At 38.5% G+C, this 13,950-nt stretch overlaps 2 long non-coding RNA genes across 2 annotated transcripts in view; one reads left to right on the top strand and one right to left on the bottom strand.

Moving 5' to 3' along the window:
- LOC147365809 (uncharacterized) overlaps positions 1-6,514 on the top strand; it is a 30,757-nt gene extending 24,243 nt beyond the window's left edge. Inside the window, exon 2 of the long non-coding RNA XR_015132803.1 lies at positions 5,168-6,514. This is a non-coding gene — a long non-coding RNA (uncharacterized LOC147365809). The remainder of the gene's footprint in view (positions 1-5,167) is intronic.
- A 7,076-nt stretch (positions 6,515-13,590) lies between these two features.
- The window catches only part of LOC147365807 (uncharacterized), an 83,031-nt gene continuing 82,671 nt past the window's right edge, over positions 13,591-13,950 (bottom strand). Inside the window, exon 3 of the long non-coding RNA XR_015132802.1 lies at positions 13,591-13,790. This is a non-coding gene — a long non-coding RNA (uncharacterized LOC147365807). The remainder of the gene's footprint in view (positions 13,791-13,950) is intronic.

Raw genomic sequence — 13,950 nt, 5'->3', positions numbered from 1 at the left:
TATTTTCAAAGTCTCAGCAAAATTATTCTATTATGTTTACCAGCAAGAAGATCTGAGATGGAATCTTAGTTCTAGTCATAAACTAACTGTGATTTAGGGAAAATTACCTAACTACCTTAAACCTTGTTTTGTATTCAGTAAAATGATCTTATATAGATCAAATTATATAATATGTATAAAGTATTTGCCCAGTACAAAATCAGTAAGTGGTAATTCATCATTATTAGTTCTCTGGGAAGACTCTCTGAAGCTAGCTTTGACTGCATTTCTCAAACTCTTCTCTGTCTACACCAAACTGAGGTATTAAACAATTAAGAAACAGAGTTTTGAGATGTTTCCATAGTAGATGAAGCCATTAAAAAACTGCTTTTAAGAAAGGAGGCAACTGGCAAACTCAGGAACCACAGGATATATGAAAACTGGATAAGCAGGTTTCTATATTGCAACATTCACTTTGGAGAAATAACCCATAAACATGAGGGTGATCAATCCAAATGGATCAGTAATTAACACGAGGGCTGTGTCATCAAGAAACTAAGGGAGCGTCTTTCTTCCTAATTCCATTGGATTCTACAGTGATTGGACTTTGAAACATTTGCATGACACATACACCTCAACAGACAGTACAGAGCAAGCCTCCCAGAGCACTGTCAGAACAGTCAGCTGCCCAGTGACCTACTGGTTCAGAGCCTCTGCAGGACCTTCCAAGCAAGCCGCAACCCCACTTCCTGCTACACTCCAGATCCTCCCCTGGGCTCACATTCCAAGCTGCCCTGACTCTTCCTCCCAGGGACTCCTCCAGGTCACAGCTTGAGGAATTCTACGGCTAGATGAAGACACTCTGAGAAGACTGCGGATGGGAAGTATTTTAACTCACAAACAAATCTGAAAGGGGGATGGGACTCTGTGCTCCCAGATGAAAGAGATTCAAGCTTGTGAATCACTGAAAATAGCAGGATATCAGACAAGAAGGGCCTTGTCCCAGAGTAATAGCCTTACTCAGAGATTAAAATAGGTCTGACCTTTGTCTCTGGGACTGTGTTGTCTCAGTCACATTTAGTTGCTCCAGCTGAGGGCTTCTGGAAACCTCCATATGTGTGTTGCGAAACTGCAACAGGGGGTGGTCTCTCCTTCAACACAGAGGAGCCACTTATTCAGGGCAGCACTTAACTGGAGCTTGTGACTTCTAAGCCAAGAAAATGGAGTTACTGAAATTCCAGTTGTCTTTTTTTCCTCTCAAATGAAATTAGACACAGAGAAATGTGACAGTCAAGGAAACTGAAGTTCTCCAGCCAACATTGAAGTTCCTTGGTCATCATCCATACATTTGCTTGCTTCTGGAGGGGCCTAAAGATCCCAATCTTCTTGTGTGGCTTCTTTACTTAAAAAACTTATTCAGAGAGCCAACTATTGTCATGTTTGGGGACACAGAGGTGCAGCTCTGTTCAACAGGATCAACAGAACAGAAGGCAAGCTATTCATAAGAGGTCCCAAGATTAGGAAACTAGAAGCCTGTTTTCTAAGGCTACCTTGCCAATGAGTCACTGCCTCAATGTCAATTATTTCTCTATTTCTCAGTTTCACCTTCTATAAAGTAGAGATAATAATACCCATTCCTCCCTGGTTCCTCGGTATATTATGAAAATAAATTATTATATATGTGGGCCCTGGGGAGAAATGGCTTAAATCAAAGCATTATTTTACTATTTCTTACTGCCAAATAGTCTCCATGGTAATCATAGTTTTCTTTCACCAATAACCCATGCTACCTCTGGCCTGGTAACCTAAATGTCAAAATGTGGATATTGCATTGCAGGTTTTGAAGGCTTCTGTTCTTCAAAATTGTGCTTTTAATTCACCATGACACCCAATTTGCTTACTTCATTTTGCCAAACATCATTTTGCACAAGCAGGCTCTACTTGGAGCTGAAGTGAATGTTCAGATCTTTAAATCTGATGTAGATGAGCTAGGGATGTAAGCTCTCCATCTAAGAGGGTACCATCTCATAGACTGCTGCTGCTAAGTCAAGAATACTGGAGTGGGTTGCCATTTCCTTCTCCAATGCATGCATGCATGCTAAGTTGCTTCAGTCGTGTCCGACTCTGTGCGACGCCATAGATGGCAGCCCATCAGGCTCCTCTGTCCACAGGATTCTCTAGGCAAGAATACTGGAGTGGGTTGCCATCTCCTTCTCTGATATCATAGACAGTGGTGGTCATTTCCTATTCTGATGTACTCTTTCGTTGGTCTCTGATCTGGAAAAAACAAGGTAGTATTGCTTAACCATGTGTTGTATTCAAACCACAGCAACCACCAAGCATGATTTCAAAACTTGCTTGGAATGAGGTATAGCATGTGGCCCATGGCATCAGAGTCTAACATCCCTAAAACAGCTCTTTGTTATTTTATATTAAGAGTGACATGGTGCTTCCCTGGTGGCTCAGTGGTAAAGAATTTGCCTGTCAATGAAGAAGACATGAGTTTTATCCCTGATCAGGGAAGATCCCACATGCCACGAAGCAAATAAGCCCATGGGCCACAACTATTGAGCCTGTGCTCTAGAGCCCAAGCAGCAATTACCAAGCCCTTGCACCCTAGAGCCCCTGCTCCAAAATAAGAGAAGCCACTGCAAGCTCATGGCAACCACAGAGAAGCCCCCACTCACCACAACTAGAGAAAAGCCTGTCCAGCAACAAAGACCCAGCAGTGTGTGTGTGTGCGCGCGTGCGTGCACACATGCACACATGCCTGTGCAAGTGCATGTTAGTCGCTCAATCACGTCTGACTCTTTGTAACCCCATTAAATAAAGCTCCACAGGCTCCTCTGTCCAAGGGATTCTCCAGGCGAGAATACTGGAGTGGGTTGCCATGCCCTTCTCCAGGTGATCTTCCCAATCCAGTGATGCAGCAACAAAGACCCAGCATAGCCAAAAATAAATAAATTAAAAAAAAAGAGTGACAAGTAACAAATTTGAAATTCTATTTTTAAAATTATCTTTTATTGTGGTAAAATACCCATAATTTTTTTCACATGCAGTTTTCTGGGATTAGGGTTAGGTATGTAATTTTGTCATCTTTTCTTTTTTTAAATTGAGGTTAAAAACACATAACAGAGAATTTACCATCTTAACCATCGTTAAGTATACAGTTCAGTGGCATTAAGTACATTCATATTGTGCAATTATCATCACCACTCATCTCCTGAACTTTTCTTCTTCGCAAACTGAAAGTTTGTACCCATTAAACAACAACTCTTCGTTTCCCTCTCAACCTAACCTTTGGTAACCACCATTCTACTTTCTATCTCTATGAATTTGGCTACTTTAGGTATCTTCTATAAATTAAGTTATATAGTATTTGTCTTTTTGTGACTGGCTTATTTCACTTAGCACAGTGTTCTCAAAGTTCATCCAAGTCATCACATGTGTCAGAAAGTCCTTCTTTTTTAGGGCTGAGTAATACTTCATGCAAAGAGTTGACTCACTGGAAGAGACGCTGATGCTGGGAGGGATTGGGGGCAGGAGAAGTAGGGGACGACAGAGGATGAGATGGCTGGATGGCATCACCTACTCAATGCACCTGAGTTTGAGTGAACTCTGGGAGTTGGTGATGGACAGGGAGGCCTGGTGTGCTGCGATTCATGGGGTCGCAGAGTCAGAAACGACTGAGTGAACTGAACTGAATGTTTCATTGTATGGATATATCACATTTCGTTTATCCATTCATTCATCAATGGACTAGCAGCTTCTCCCTCTTGGCTATTATGAATAATGCTTCTATGAATATGGGTGCCCAAATGTCTCCTCTCTGCTTTCAATTCTCTTAGGCGTATGCACAGAAGTGGAGTTGCTGGATCATGTATTAACTCTTTTTTAAATTTTTTTAGGATCTGTCATAATGTTTTCCATAGTGGCTGCACCATTTTACATTCTCACTGATGGTACACAAAGGTTCCAATGTCTCCACATTCACCAACACCTGTTATTTTCTATTGTTTTAATAGTAGCCATCCTAATGGCTATGCTGGAATTCTATTTTTGATAAGAGAGTAAGAGATAGAGGTGCCATGAAACAGGGTACAAGGCATTCTCATATGGAGATTTCTCTTGGACAGAGCAATAAGGACTAAAATAGAATGACTAAGGGCCATCTCAGAGAATTGTACTTCTTGGATACCTTTGCTCTGACTGGAGAGGAAGTGTATAAAAATGCCTACAAAGGATGTTGGGGGTTTCCATGCCAGCTCTAACTCAGCAAGAGAAAACTGAGTCTGAGAAGAGAACAATGGTGTTCTCTTGTACCTACTTGTACCACACATTTGGCATACAAATGTTCTGCATGACGAGATGCATTTCAGTGTTTCCCCATTTCACACAGTTTTACTATAAAATTTCCAGATTATTGACAGAAGCAGATAAGCCACTGAAGGAAGAGTAGGAGGGGTCTTCTCAGGAACTGAGCAAGGGAATGGAGAAAACAGTATGTATGGCTAACCCTGGTCAAAGGCAGAAATTAAAAGAATGAGATGGGAAGTTAAGCCTAGAAAAACTCTCTTGCTTCTGCTCTTCCCATCAGCAACCCAAAACAATCACCAATAGGATGGAACATCAGTTCTTTGTTCTACTCCTCACTTCCCTTTGCAAAATGCTGATGTTCTGTTGTGCTGCCCCACGGGCCTGATACTAGCCAGCTACTCTCCAATACCCATAGTCTTCTGAGAGATTTCACCCATCCTCCATTCTCTCTTCTAGTTAGACATTCAAAATATATATTGGATATCTGCAAGTCATGGAGTATTTTTAACATTTTTTTCCCCTAAAATTGTACTCAAAGCAAAATTCCTATCTTCCACAATAGTGAACCCAGGACAGGGAAATGGGAACAGTGTGCTCCAGGTGCAGGCAAGTCATTATTGTCTGTAGAGAATTATAAAATTTGAAAATATTAAGAATTTTTCAATAATAAACCAAAAGAAATAAGCTCAAAGGCATACTGCTTTCTATTTTCCCTATGCTCTGTCAACTCTAAACAAAGTCAATGATAAAATACTCCTCCCACTTAAAACACCTTTTGTTCGTCAAAGTTCTAAACAATTGCTGTGGTTACTGCTGAGTTTTAATAATACATATTGTATATTATCACCCTGCTTATTTAACTTATATGCAGAGAACATCATGAGAAACGCTGGACTGGAAGAAGCACAAACTGGAATCAAGATTGCTGGGAGAAATATCAATAACCTCAAATATGCAGATGACACCACCCTTATGGCAGAAAGTGAAGAGGAACTAAAAAGCCTCTTGATGAAAGTGAAAGTGGAGAGTGAAAAAGTTGGCTTAAAGCTCAATATTCACAAAAGGAAGATCATGGCATCTGGTCCCATCACTTCATGGGAAATAGATGGGGAAACAGTGGAAACAGTGTCAGACTATTTTTTGGGCTCCAAAATCACTGCAGATGGTGACTGCAGCCAGGAAATTAAAAGACGCTTACTCCTTGGAAGGAAAGTTATGACCAACATAGATAGCATATTCAAAAGCAGAGACATTACTTTGCCAACAAAGGTCTGTCTAGTCAAGGCTATGGTTTTTCCAGTGGTCATGTATGGATGTGAGAGTTGGACTGTGAAGAAGGCTGAGCGCTGAAGAATTGATGCTTTTGAACTGTGGTGTTGGAGAAGACTCTTGAGAGTCCCTTGGACTGCAAGGAGATCCAACCAGTCCATTCTAAAGGAGATCAGTCCTGGGTGTTCTTTGGAAGGACTGATGCTAAAGCTGAAACTCCAGTACTTTGGCCACCTCATGTGAAGAGTTGTCCCATTGGAAAAGACTCTGATGCTGGGAGGGATTGGGGGCAGGAGGAAAAGGGGACGACAGAGGAGAGATGGCTGGATGGCATCACCGACTCGATGGACATGAGTCTGAGTGAACTCTGGGAGTTGGTGATGGACAGGGAGGCCTGGCATGCTGTGATTCATGCGGTCACAGTCAGACACAACTGAGTGACTGAACTGAACTGAACTGAATCTTCATATTATATAAAGCATCATTTATAAATAAACACTGTAATCTGGAACCTCCACTTGTACACCCAGAGACTCAGCTGTCCACATGCTTTTTTTAAATTTTTTAATTGAAAAATAACTGCTTTACAGAATTGTGTTGGTTTCTGCCAAACATCAACATGAATCAGCCATAGATATAGAGAATAAGTTCAAAATGGTTTGGAATCCTTTGAGCTTGCCTGGATGGCAGTTAGCAACTCCAATTCCTATGGTACTACAGCTTCAAGTGTTTGGAATAGTCAAAACAAACAATGCTTGTAAGGACAAAGAAGGAAAACTTGAGTTACTTCAATCCTCCCTTTGGAAGTCATGGAGTACATGGCAGTATAAAATATTTTCCTTTTTCCCAAGAAATCATTAATGTCTTATACTTTATAAAACCAAAATATTTTTGTTCTATAACATTTGCTTTTATTTTTAATTTACTTGCATGATTATATATTGTTTAATGAAAGTTTATTGTTTATGTTTTTCTTTTGGCTGTTATTCATTTCATAGCACAAATCTTACTGAAATACATCTTTCATATAAGGGTATTAAAAATGATAGGCACTGGGTGTCAAAAATACTAGATACATGGCTGCTTTACTCGTTTTTTCTTAATTGGCACATACTTCATCATTAAATTATCCAACAAAACACCTGACATCTGCCAGGCACAGGCTCAATCATAGATACACAAAGACCCATAAAGGCCAGATCAAGCCTCAAGGTTGGTGTCTCTGGGATACAGCAAATCGAAACGTCCCAATTTATGGCTACAGTATGAAGTCGAACTGAACATACTGATCCAAGTCTAACTTACTGGAGAAGTTCTAGACAATCCAATACCAAACTGATCAGGTTGCTTATTTCATTCATTTTCCCATACATGAGAGACCTAGCATTTGCCTAAAAGAAAGGGCCTAATATTTTTTACACCTACTTAAAAGAATATATATGAACCTCTTATAATCCAGTTCTGTGATTATGTTTAAGAATTGCCCACTTATCATTATGCTTCCTTCAGTTCAGTTTAGTTCAGTCGCTCAGTTGTGTCCGACTCTCTGCGACCCCATGAATTGCAGCACGCCAGGCCTCCCTGTCCATCACCAACTCCCGGAGTTTATTCAGACTCACTTCCAATCAAGTCAGTGATGCCATCCAGCCATCTCATCCTCTGTCATCCCCTTCTCCTCCTGCCCCCAATCCCTCCCAGCATCAGAGTCTTTTCCAATGAGTCAACTCTTCACATGAGGTGGCCAAAGTACTGGAGTTTCAGCTTTAGCATCATTCCTTCCAAAGAACACCCAGGACTGATATCCTTTAGAATGGAATGCTTCCTTAGGCCATGTCAATAAGCACACAAAAAATAAAGCAGACCCATGCATGGCAAACATAAATGAACCTAATTCCTTTTAATTATTATGAGTATTCCTATCAAAAAAGCATTCTGCAAACTTCTGTGAAGAACTATACGGGTGGTCCAAGGGGTAAAAGAATGAAATTGAGCAAAACAAAAGTTTAGATTAAAAATTAGGTAAAAAATGTACCTGCAACAAATCGCATTTTTCTGAGGAATAAACTCCTAGGGGAACCTGTAATGGCCCCAGCATTTGTGTACATTATTCTAAACGAGGATGGAAGTTATTTGAGGATATTCTGTAAGGCAAGTAGCCTGTATTGGAAAAGAAAAAAGAAAAGGACCTAATTTTCCACCTGTAATTTTCATAATTCTGCCTTGACTGGCCTCATCACACATAATACCCGACAATTTGAGTATAAGAGACTTAAAAAACACAAAAATGAACTTTGGCCAACACTTTAAGGCAAGAGTAAAAGGACTCTAAATGGAAACATTCTTGACAATAAAAATCAGACTTAAAATTATGATAAGGCACTCATACTTATTTCATATACATTTATAGACTTATTCAGTGTGCGTTAAGATCAAAATTCAAATGTATTTCCACGTGCTCATCACTGCCTCAACATCTCCATCACTGCAACTGATTCTGACACTTCTGGTTGCAAGTTAAAACCCATTTTTTATGCTGAGACAGGAAATACCACTCAGCACTGGAATACTTACGAAAATCAGGACACTTTTAAAGATGTAATGCAGGAAATCAACACGAGAGAATATTCAAATAATCACAATGTGCCTAACATTTAAAAAAACTTTCAACATTTTCTTCCTCTTTGAAACAAATGTTGAAGCAAAGCTTTCCGAGTTTCAAAACCAACATCAATGGACTCTCAAAATGGCAAGTCTCACATGTGCATTATTCCTTCTCTTCACACTAAATTTCCCTGGCCTGATGTGAGGTTTCCAGGGCTTTAAAGATGGCCTATAGAGCACAACTCTGTATTCATGCTTAAAATTCCATCTTGTGGAGCAGACAGAAAGTAATACTGGCCATTAACATCAACAATTTGCTCCTTTGAGTTACTACTATGTGTGGGGAAACTAGGATACCAAGAGATAGGCAACCTGTTTGCAGTTCTTGAGAGGATTACAGGTAGGTGGGGAGAGGCGATGTAATCTAACATAAATAATAATGCAATGTGACCTGTGTTTCCTTACCTATAAAATATATATAACAGTACTTACCTGGTGGTAAAGGATTAGAAGGAATGATTACTGCAAAGAATTCAGCACAGTGCTTGGCACACAAATACTGTATCAAAGGTATTGACCGAAAGGTCAGGAGATTTGCCAGATAAGTAAATTTTTTAAATACCTGGAGCTGAGGAAAAGCAGAGGTCAAGGAGAGGTGAGACTGTCTGTGGGAATTTAGGAAAGTTTCTTGGACAAAGCAGGACTTAAACTGGGCCTTGAAAAATGCAGAAGACCAAACCAAAGGCAAAAAAGTCCCCATTCACTTCCAAAAATGGCAATTGGCAGGGCTATCTAAGGTGATGGCACATTCTTACAAACTTCTTTCTTGAGTGATCGTATGGCTTGATTTCCTGGATCTTTTAAACCTGTTTTTCCAGGCAAGTACAAACATCAGAGCATTAGCTCATTTATAATTTAGTCCAAATTCAACTTTGTGCCATTTCAAAACTCTGCAGCACAACTGAAGAGCACTCATCAGCCAATATTTCCTGAAAGACGTCTGGGGGCAATACCTGAAGATCTTTAGAGAACAACAGGGAATGGGGGTTTCAGAGTGGACTTAGACTACTTTTTCAACAGAAGTCAAAGCAAACCAGGTAATTCTATTCTAGTCAGTATGGACCAGTGACAGCCCCACACCCTTTGAGTCAGTGGGAAATAGTTTCTTAACTCCACTTTTGGGAAATGCTGCTAGTGATTCAGCACTAAGGGCTGGTTCACTGGGACATCATAGGCACATTTCCCTCATAGCCTCCCCAGCCCCCTGGGTGAGAGGCAAGTTTCCCAGGCTCCAGGGTTACCGTCAAGTCCTGCTGCTACAATTGGAAAGTGTGTCAGAGGGTCAACGGCAGTCTTTCCTTTAGCAACATGACTGAGGCTCTAGAAGTCTCTTTGAGTAGATACTGCATTATTTATCATCTAAACTGGGAACTTTTTGAGAATAAAGTGTGGCACTATTAATAACTGTGCTACAACAGCAGATGTAAATGCAGAATGTCCCAGGCAAACTGGATATATGATCATCCTGTCTCAGGGTCCTGGGTCCCTGCACGCTAGAAATACTGTATTAATTATCTTTGCCCTAGAAGCCTCATATGCACTATAGAGGTCAGACAACCCGGAAACTCCCTGAGGCAACTTTTAAGAGAGACTTCCAAGGAAAGGGACTAACCTATCTCCATCTTCATCAGATGATGAGAACAGGCCCTGAATTCCAGGAAGAAATGTCATTGAAAAACAAAAATATCTAATATTTATCAACCACTTACTGTGTATTGGCCACCTTATAAAAAGTCTCTTTTAATCCAGACTTCTAGTACCTCCATTTTACCTCCAAGGTGCAACAGCTTTAAAATGCTGAAAGAATCTATGTTTCCTACCCTTGAATCTTGCTACCATCAATAGAGTACAGTGGAAGTGACACTATGCAACTTCTGGGGCCAGATTATAAAAGGCCAAGCAGCTTCCACTTGGTTTGCTGAAACACACACGTTGGATCCCTGAGCCGCTTGGCAAAATGTCCAGCTACCAGCAGAAACCATTCTGATCCATCAGCCTGGGCACCAGACTTGTGAGAAGTCATCTTAGAAATGAATCCTCTGGACCCAGCATAGAACTGTCCCCACTGACCCTTTTCTGAATCTGGACCCACAAAATCTGGTTTTAAAATAATTCTTGTTTTATATCACTAAGTTCTGAGCCTGTATTCTAGAGCCCCAGAAGCCGCAACTCTGAGCTCATGTGCTGCAACTACTAAAGCCCGCATGCCAGAGAGCCTGTGCTCTACAATCAGAGAAGTCACTCTGATGAGAAGCCTGTGCACCACGACTAGAGAGTGGCCCCCATTCGCCACAACTAGAGAAAAAGCCCATATAGCAGTGAAGACCCAACACAATCAAAAATAAATAAATAAAATTATATATATATATATATATAATATATAATCAGGCAATAGGAGAGAATTCAAATCCAGAAACCTTGGATTCAAAAAACACTCATTCAATGACTTTTTTGTATATATACAATTACTTGTCGTAGCTGACATAGGAAGTTCAGAGAAGAAAGTGATGAGAGATGAATTTGGAGAGAAAACAAGAAATCTATCAAGTTATAGATTTTCTTATAAACCACATTAATGAATCTGGAGCAATAAGGAAGCCATTGAGAAATTTTAAAGCAACAGAATGTTGTACTCAGCTCTGTGTTTTAAAGGGATCACACTGGTGTTTATAGGGAAGAAGATCTTAAAGGCAACAAGATCTGTAGCATTTAGGAACCTGTTAAAGTAATTCAATCAAGAAATAAGTGAACAGCAGCAGCAGAACAGAAGAGGAAGAAGAAGGGGTAAAATGAAGAAACAGTAGCTAGACTGAGGACAACTGTTGAACGTTATTCCCTAGTTCCACAAAGATATTCTATAATCATTCTACCACATTTGGAGGCAGAAAAATTGAAAGACAGGTAAAATGATAAGGAAATACTTCTAGAGGGGCACTGTACTGACTTCTCAGGGCTACAATTGCCAAGTAAACTGAAAACTACAGCTGCTTTCAGTTTTCTTCTCTTTCTTGAAGATGGTGGAGGAGGAACAAAGCAAAATAGGAAGATCAGTTTTAAAGAATCACTTTGAGAAAATGTAACTATATTGTCAGTAATGAGAGTCAGGTTCCTCACTGTCAAAGAAAGTAAAAGAAATGAGAAAGCTAGAAATAACCCGGAGATTATGAACTGGAATTGGAAATACTAGGTGAAATTGTAGTTTTAGATAATAGATAGATATAGATTAGTGTACATAAATAATAATTATATGTGCATAATATATATACATACACATAAATATATATGCATACCTATATATGCATCTGTATATATATATCAATACATATAGAATTTCAGCTCTGTTTCCCAAGAGAGTCTAGAAGCAATGACACTCCAGTAGTAATGAGTACTCTGAAAGCACATTTTGGCTTCCAATACTATTCTCCACTGAAAGGAACCAGGACTCCTTAGATAAACAACTGAACCCAGCACTTGGATGAAGAAGATACAATATGGGCTTGGGTTATCTTTTTTCTCATAGAAAGTAAGGAAGTGTTCAAAGAATTATATAAACACTATCAAAAAGACTTGGGAGCAAGTTTACAAAGGTTCCAACTGGCCAATTCTGGAAAACTGAGCATCAGAATAATGATAGTAACAGATCACAATCCACTGAATAAAACAGGAATTCATAAATCTATACTGATATAAATAATTACATGAATAAATAAGTGAAGGAGAAGGGGAAAATCTATTCAATCCTAGAATGCCAACTGATAAACAATGGAAATAGAAAATCATCATTTGACAGTCATATAAAAGTCATTAATTCAGGCAGGAATCAGGAAAGGATGCCAAAGCTGGTGAGTGAAGGCTTAAAGATTTTGAGGCTATTGGCATAGGTTGAACTATCTCAACATAAAATCTTTATCAATTACAAAGGGGAGAAATGGTGATTTTAAGGTGGAGAAAGCTGGCAATTGACTGAGTGCTCTAGGTTGCCATCACTTGGGGTGGGATGGGTGCTCATCCTGAGCCTCCATAATGTGATCAACTTGGGAAGAGCACAGCATCATTTCTGATGAATGAATGAATGATCTGAATCTGGTCATAAGAAAACCTCATAAAAGGCCCAGGTTGAGGGACATGCTATCAAATCAAATGTCTATATTCTTCAATCTATCAATGTCATGAATCCATGACTAAGATTAAGGAAAAACTAAGGAAATGCTCCAAATTAAAGAAAACTAAAGAGTGGTAAAAATAACCACAATGCATGATTCTGGATGTTAAAGGAAAAAGCTGCTATTGCAAAAGCTGTCAAAATTTGAATGGGGTCTGTGGACTAAAAGGTAGTGTGTATCAATTTCTTAATTTGGAGGATTATTTGGGATTAGGAGGAGAATATCTTTGTTTTTAAGAAATGTGCACTAGAGTTTTCAGTATTGTGTCTACATGAGATATGGAAATATTCTGAACTGTCCATGCAAATTTTCTATAAGTTTGAAATAGTTATTTTTTAAAAGTCTTAAATAAAAGTTTTTCATAATTTGGAGGAAGTAATTTGCAACACAGATGGAAAAAATAAAGTATAAGTACACAGAGCTTCCTTCATAGCAGGAGCTAAAATAAAAGGGTTTTAATTCATTATTAAAAAAATCAAGTGCCATTCCATAGCATTTCACATGTGCCTCACCAAACTCTATGAAAATGACTAAATATAGATGATAAAATGCTTTGTAGTTTTGATTCACAGGTATCACTGGAATTTGAATAAGTAAAAAGAAAACTAAGGTTATAATTTTCAAACTTTCTGAAAATTCCTGGTGATTCATCTGTTTTATAAATATTGAGCTCACATGTCATTATAAAAATATGCTTTCAAATAAAAAAATAAAATATGATAAAAATACATTCAATAACACATAGATTTATAATTTAGAAAGAAAACCTATACTACACTGAAATACATTCTATACCAAATAAGAAACCACCAATACATTCACTTGAGCCACTTTTTCTTGACACCTCTATACAGATATTTGAATTTATTGCAAATGTGTCATTTATTAATAATTAATAAATGTGCCTGAATTTCTTCTTTTTATTCGAGAGAGATTCTGGCTATATAAAAAGTGCAAATTCAGATACTAATTCTTAACAGTATGAACTGTAACTTTTCTTGAGTCAATTTTACTTTTCAAATAAAAATACAGAAAACAATTGGATAGTAAAAACAATATAACCCTGCAACTATCTTTTCTAACTCTTGTTTTTTAATCTTTTCTAAATCTTGATTTTGAGTACCAATGTTCATAGGAACAGTCTCTTAACATGACTGATTTAATAGTAAGCAAACGGTATAAACTGATCTTACAACTGGTATACTGTTTTCATTTATTTTATTATTTTACTTATTTATTTTTGGCCATGTCTTATGGCATGTGGGATTTCAGTTCCCCAATCAGGGATCATACCTGTGCTCCCTGCAGTGGAAGCACAGAATCTTAACCACTGGACCACCAGTGAAGTCCTTCATCTGTTAAATGCTAATTTTTTTTAATAGATGTTTAAGGAAGAGAGTTCTGCAAAAAAAGAAAAGAAAAAAAAATTAAAAACAACAGTGAAAGATATTGTTTTAAAATATGTTGTGAGACAAGGTACATTCTTCTTTAATTTTGTTAGGTGATCAACAAGAACAAAATAGAAAAGTCAGGTCATTCTGGAAAAGTGGGCTCCTATCTT

Source organism: Bos grunniens, chromosome 9 (genome assembly GCF_055505025.1).
Source record: "Bos grunniens cultivar Pamir isolate PY7600 chromosome 9, Bosgru_T2T1.0, whole genome shotgun sequence".
Classification (NCBI taxonomy): Eukaryota; Metazoa; Chordata; class Mammalia; order Artiodactyla; family Bovidae; genus Bos; species Bos grunniens.
The sequence above is the reverse complement of the archived record's forward strand: the minus strand, read 5'-3'. Positions and strand labels throughout refer to the sequence as shown.